The sequence below is a fragment of the Myripristis murdjan genome, chromosome 12 (assembly GCF_902150065.1).
Source record: "Myripristis murdjan chromosome 12, fMyrMur1.1, whole genome shotgun sequence".
NCBI classification, from domain to species: Eukaryota; Metazoa; Chordata; class Actinopteri; order Holocentriformes; family Holocentridae; genus Myripristis; species Myripristis murdjan.
In genome coordinates, this window is record NC_043991.1 from 30,338,469 (window position 1) to 30,345,998 (window position 7,530).

The following is a 7,530-nucleotide window of genomic DNA, read 5'->3' on the forward strand; positions in this document are numbered from 1 at the left end:
TTGGTTTGTTTTGCTTCTTTCTCTTTTTATTCTGTAGGCACGTGTGTGCGTGTTTGTGCACGCGTATTTGCATGCGTGCCCAAGTGCATGTATACATTTGGGTTTTTGGAAAATGACCCTGTTAAAATAGAATATATTTATATAAAATAAAGTTGCCCACATCAAAAATTATCTTTGGAAATGTCTTTGTTGCTAGTCTAGAAGGAGAAAAAATATTCAAAAAGTTAATAATAATACGGAGCCTTTATTTAATTACACCTACACTTTGTCATTATTACTGGCTAATGGAGCTCCTTCAGGCTATAGGAAAATTAGAAAGGACACATTTATGATAAGATGAAAGAGTTTTGGCCATGGAATTACAAAATATCTATGTAGCTGTCAACATACTGTGGATGAAAATACACTGTTCTGAGGTTAATATGTTGATACAGCCTATAGTGTGTCATCATGTGTTAATCAAAACTGAGATTTTACAAGTCTTGGCAAGAAAAGAAATTTGCTATTTTTGTCTTTCATCTTTGAAAAGAAGTTAAAATCCTCTATGAATTGTATTTGCTGCAACTCCTAACCAACTAGATTATTTAAACATATTGAAAGTTTTTCATCATTTGAAATGAAGCCCCCTAAAATTTCAAGTTAATTTGATATTCACAGAAATCCAGAAATTCAGAATCTGAGTCTGACTTGTGACTTTGGGTTGCATGTTAAAATCTTGTTACCTGCTCTCTTTCCTCCTCCTGTCCTCCTCCTCCTGCCCCCCTCCTGTACTCTAACCCTCAACCTCAGCTCAGACCCCATTGTTAGGCACTTTTCTCCTGGCTGTTGGACTGTTTGCTCTGTGGATCATGCTCCAAGTTGGCATGGAAACCAATGTGTTTATACCAGGAGGGAAGGTAGCTGTGCTTGGGAACATGAGAGAGAAGCTCTGCTCCACAGTATAGAGTAATTATGGGATTATATTTGACAGCATCCACAAAATGATATGACATACCAAAATAATCAAAACAAAAATTTGCAGAGTTTGCACTGATCTGAACGGTGCATTGTGGCAGATTAAAGCACGGGAGTTTCTGCTCACACTTCATTTTATACATTAGAATTCTCACTGTGCCATCTAAACAGGCTGAAATTTGGAGAATTTGACTGTTAGGAAATTCCTCCTCTGAATATGCCCTCTAAAATACCTATTGGATTACTGTCTTAATGAAAATATTTAGCTTTTGAACAGAAAATGAACAGCTTGTGTGCTGAAATCATCAGCTGTGGCTTAGAGGCTCAATCAGACCTTTTTCAGACACAAATGATAATGGTCTCGAATATGGTGGTGACCTCTGGTGGTTATAAATGGACAGTAGTAACTCCAGTGAGCATCCACTAAACCTGTGAATTCATTATCAAGTTATATTCATTTGCCCAATCTCTCAGGTCTTCACAATATCACTTCCCCATTTCACTTGCCTCACTGAGCATTCTTAAAAAAATCCTGCACATCATCATCATCATCATCATCATCATCATCATCATCATCATCATCATCATCATCATCATGTGTCTTAAAAAAAGAATGCAGTAGTGTGTATGTGTATTTTTTTTTGTTTTGTTTATTTATTTATTTTTGTAATGCTTTGTGTGACAAATTCCCTCTTCCGCCAGCAGGGGTTAGTCTTAGTACACCAGAGAGTTGGTTGCAATCTGACGAATAGCATATACACATTTTCACATACAGAGACATGTCAAGATTTAAGAAGAGTCAACATGTGAAACTTGGGAGGATGAAACTGTGTGTTGCTTATATGATTATGGGGAATGCTGTAAACCTTAATGGGGGTCTGGTTGCTTCATGCAATGATCCAATGTGCTTTGGCCTCTCCCTCCCTTGGCTAAGTGAGTCACAGTGTGTTTCTAAATGTCAGAATCCAACAGGATGGAGTGGTGCCTGAGCCAGAGGCACAACAACCCCGACATAACTGCTCACTCCTCCTCTCAGCGACAAACACTGAGAAACACTGATGCTCATATTGGATAACATTTGGCTTGTTACATTTAGGTTAAATTTAGGTTTGTTAAATTTAGATAGATAGATAGATAGATAGATAGATAGATACTTTATTCATCCCGAAGGAAATTCGCAGTTTTTCAGCAGTATCCACAGATTACAGATTAAATAAATAAATAAAAAATGAAGAATAAGATCTGAAAATAAAGAATAAGATCTCAATTTTGGTTAAATTTAAACATGTCATTTTACCTATGAGGATATTATAACCTCTAACTTGTGCAGGGCACCCTCTGTATACTTTACACTGCAGTGTTTTATAATAAAAGGGATTTTGATGATCCGGAAATGAAGGAGAGAGAGGACAGGAACTGGAGAGGGAGCGACAGAGGGAAGGTGAGAGTTGAAGAAGAGGGGATCATGTTGCAGCGCTAACCATTTGTGAAGAGCTGCAGTTGTAGGCAAATTAATGCTCTAACAGGCTCTCTGGCACTTAAAGAATCCATTTCCATTCTTGATGACAACATCAGCACTCCTGAAAGCACCAGCGCATTCATTCTGGTGTCAAGATGAGGAATCATGGGTGATTTCTCTTGAACTTAGATTACAATAGTCACTTAAGGTAATGCATGCCCCGACAGACCTGCAATTAATTAATCTACTTTTGATTTTTAATGACAGTTTGAGTCAAACACAAGGTTAGTGAAGGCTGAGTCAGTCTTTTTACAAGAGCCAGAGAGAGGCTTGTGGAGACTGGGATATATCCATTTATTGGAATCATCTCTCATTATAATAGCTCCTGTTCCCTCAAGGCACCATACTGTACATGCTCACACTTTGAATGTTAAGAGAAAAAACAACATTACATACGCATGCATTACACATACACACATCTTGGTGTTTATAATGAAGTCGTTCTGGAATTACCTCACTTATACTCTTATGTTTTCAGGTTGCCCACAGTCATTGAAATCAAATCAAATCATTTTAAACTGATACTGCAACATAGACTGTGCTGCCTGTTATGCATCGCCATCCGCTGACTGTATTTTACAGTGTAGTATAAGGAGGAAAGACCCATCCATCCATATAGTCCTCTGCTCTTCCAGCGTCGGTCCCAACATCTAGATGAAGATGAGTGGGCGAGAGATGGGCCTCTGAGTGTCTTCCATGTCCATCAATCAATCTAATTTGAGTTCTCTAATCACCTTTGAATGTCTGATGAAAATGAAAGGACAGTGTAAAATGGAAACATCCATGTGTCCTCCAAGTGCTGCCCCCCCCCCACCCCCCACCCCATCTCCTGCTGTCTTTTTGAACAGGATGACTCTAATAAAAGATTGCTGACACAACAGCCCCCGTGCTTAAAAACCGCCGTTAGGCCATGGACTTGCTTTTAATTTGAGCACACATTCAGGGTAAAGCCTAAGGGTATGTGTGCTATAAGCACTCTCTTTCTCTTCTTTGGTAATGATTAACACTGCAGCTCTGGAAACATCCACGGTATGATGAGGCCTGATGAAGCCCAATCACTGACCTGACCCGGAGTCTGCCAGTCAGCAGATACACCTTTTGTCACTTCAATATAAAAACAAAAAGAGGAAAGCATATCCAGGGAATACACAGGGAGGCACAGATGAAGACTTATAACACATTTATTAAAGCAACTTAAATCCAGCTAACTCACTGGATTACTGAACAACCAGAAGGTGTTGCTCAGTTGTAAAATTTTAGCTAACTATAAGGAACTTGTTGGATCCACAAGGCTCCTGTTAATAGGGAGAGATTTCAATTCTTTCCCTGCATAAAACTTAACGAAAGCAATTCTGTTGCTTTCGTCCAGGTCAGAAACCTATCCATAAAGCCACCTCATGTCCTCTTTCCTCTAATTTCTCAGTTCGACATTAGAAGGGATAGGTTTCTCTACTTTGCATTTCAGACTAACAGAGAAAGTTTTAAGGAAAGTGTGCCTGTTATTTGCGCTTGGAGAAAGACAGATTAGCTGCTTTATTCCATTTGTAATTTAGCAGAATCTTGCAGAGGGGTGTTGGTTATGCGTCAGCATAGAGTCTGAACATGGCAGTACTTGAATAGTTGAAAAGTGTAAGGTGGACGGGCTGTATACAGTTATAGTTATCACAGTTAAGTGGTAAGGATCATGCATGTAGGTATGCATGCTTTGATAGCAGTGGTATAGCTTCAGGCAGGTTGTGAGTCCGTTGAATTTATGGGTGCTGGTGAGGTGGTGAGGGCTGATAAGGGTGATCAGAGTAGCAGGGCAGCCTAGGAGGTCCAGACAGTGGAGGGCGTGTCATTAGACCCCTGCATGGAGCCTCCTGGTCAGATCCTTCCAACATCCGTCTTCATTAAAAAGGTTGCTCTCTGAGCAGATGGTCATTAACAGCACCCCCATCTCTATTCCCAGCACCCTCTAATCACTAGGACACTACCTAAAGGACACCCATTGCCCCTCCAATGGCATATCAGAGTCTCTGCACAGCTCACCAAACAGGAGGAAGAAGGCCCTGTGAGGCCACCTGGTAATGATCATTCTGAGATCCTCATAAATCTCTTTTCAGAATCTTTCAAAAACAGAGGTATGAAGCATGGAGATGGCTCATGTAGTATAACAATCAAAAGTTGACCTAAACCCCCTGGCCCAGTTTCCTTGTGGATAATAATGGCCAGAGTGGAACAACCAAGATGTGATTAATATCACCTTCCCTTCTCCTTATAGTTTCTTCCTCTCCTTCCAATTCCAGTGAGTCCATTTTTGGCAAAGAACTGATTGGCAAAGCAATCAGTTCTATATGATTGGCACAGCAATATTGTTGAGATAGGACAGATTTTCAGACAGGTGTCACTGGAGTAATCAAGAGGCGGTCTGACTTTTAGGGATAGCTAGGGTCAAAGGTCAGGATTTGACAGCTATGACTGCTGTTTTTGCATGGCAAAAATAATATAATATAAAAATTATATCAAATCTATTTACTGTGCTGAGTATTAAAGACTTCATTTTTCTTACAAAGTGAAAACATCTGCCACTGGGATGAAATAATCCCACTTGTTTCCAGCTCTAATCAACTTTCAATTTTCTTGGATGAAGTGTAAATTTTTTTTTTTTTTTTTTTTTTTAGTGGGCTGATCTGCCTTGCTCTGCCCTCATTCATTCATTAATTCATTTTCCAAATTGTAAGGGTTATGGATGGTGCTGGAGCCTATCCCAGTGCTCATGGGGTGGAAGGCAGGGGAAACACCCTGGACAGGTCGCCGGTCCATCACAGGGCAGACAGACAAACAAGCATATTCACGCACACATTCACGCCAAGGGGTGATGTAGTATCTCCAATTTATTTATCTTTATTCATTTATTTAAAGAAAAATGTGATTCTACAACTAAATACAAAACTAAGTGAGCTGCAGAGATTTTTTTTTCACTGTGAACCTGAACTGTATAACCATATCAAAACCATATTATAGTGTCTGAAAACTTATCATGTCTTTGTCTATTCTGTGCGAATTGCACTCAGTGGACTCCTATCTAATTCACACATTCTGTTGCTGTTATGTCAAGGTATCGAAAATAACTAAACAACACAAACATACAGTAAGACTCCAGTAAAGCAGAAACAGAGGTCACTGATTTGATTATGAGGTTGTCAGTGGTGATTTGTGAAGTTCCAGCTCTTGGGTCCACTAGGAAGATGAGTAATGTCAATGTTATCTACATTTCAGGCAAGACAGCCTCATCATCAGTATCTCCAGCGGCAGCCACCATGGATCCCAATTACTGCAGTAATCACTTCCTAGCTGAGAGCAGGGTTTCAGACAGGGGAAAGTATTATCCATCTTCATCATATTCATTATCAGCCAGCAGACGCAGGTGTCCTGGCCTCCCTCTGCTCCACACCATTAGTGACTGATTGACGGTGGGACTAACACCTTCATTCCACAGAACACGCCTGCATACTGGAGTTTGAAAAAAAAAAAAAGAAAGAAAAAAGATAAAATGAAATGAAATAGAACTCCTGTGCATCTTGTTAAAATGAGCATGCAATACTGACTGATCACATGTAGTCACTGCATGTCACACAGATCAGGACAGACAGTCTACAGTCTACTGTATGTGCGCGGTCAAAGGTCATCCTCCAGGGGGTTCACAGCACATCATTTGTTCTCCCATGATTTTCCTCTGCTGTCTCTCTAACAAGGAGAGTCAGCGTGACAGACAAATAGCGTCTCTATAGCCCACTCAGACGGGACAAAAAGGTGACATGGGAAAGCGGTAGACAGTGGCGGCAGGTTGCTCACCCATCCATCCAACTTCTGCCCACACACACTTAAGGGTGAAGAGAGCAGCTTGCTCTCTGCTGGAGGTTGTATCGCCTGGGCACCCTGTGCAGACTTGGTGTGCGTGGTTCCACAAACCCTCATTGTACACGGAGAAACACAAATAAATCACCTCATTAGCCTGTTCTTTAATAGGTTACGGAAATACCAAGCGGATACCCTGTTCCAGTAAATACTCGTGAGACTTGGAAATTCTCAAATGCGTTTTGGGTGGGATCGTTTTCCTATCCTCTGGCACCTGGTAGAGGTCATTCCATTAGGTTGTTGGATTTACATATAAATTGAACAAGCAGTATTAACACACCTCTTTAAACTAATCTGTTTCCACCACTGTATCCTATTATCTGTCTTGCATACTTCAACAAGCATTTAATTTCTTCTTTCATATTGTCTTATGTTTCATTGTGTTTCAGTGTTATTTATTAAAATACATTTAGCTAATAACGCCCACATGCGCTGCCTCTTTTCCTGCGGTGCACCTATTCTAATGTGTTCTGGGCGACTGTGTGTCCCGAGGTAAAACGGGAAATGTTGAAAATTCACTGGAATATGAAAAGCAATCATATTTTCTGTATCAGTAAGCAGGTCTGTGGTAGCTGGGGGTCATTCTTGCTCTCTGCTGTTGCTTGGGGAGGCATTTTGTAAGAGCCCCCAAGGCTCACCTAGTTAATTAAGTTTTCTGCCATTAGAGCGATGTAACTTGTGATTTTACTCCTCCACAATGCTAATTCTCTATTACCACTGAGGGGCTGATAGACATTACATTTTGGTCGCATGAGGGTTTGCCTTTTAGTCTATATGGAATGCAGACATATACTTCATGAAACACTGCCAGTAATATTCTCTTTGTAAATACAATGAGATTTACAGCTTTCTCAGAGGTTTGCTCAGGTGAAAATGCCCAGGTTGATATAAGTTGTTTGTGGGCACATGCCATGAGTAGCACATGGCCTTTCTGCCTAAAATACGAGTGACAGTAAAACTAAAAGTAAGAAAGTAAAAGTCTCTAAGTGAGAGAAACTTTGCTGAGCTTATGAGCTAAGCAGTAGAGTTGTCTTGGTGATATAAAGTTTGAATTCCATGAGGAGGTGGAGAGAAAGATCCAGATATAGAGCTGTGTGGGTGTGCGTGACTTTATCCACTGCAAGGGAAAATAAATGAAGAGATAAAGCTGCTAGGTG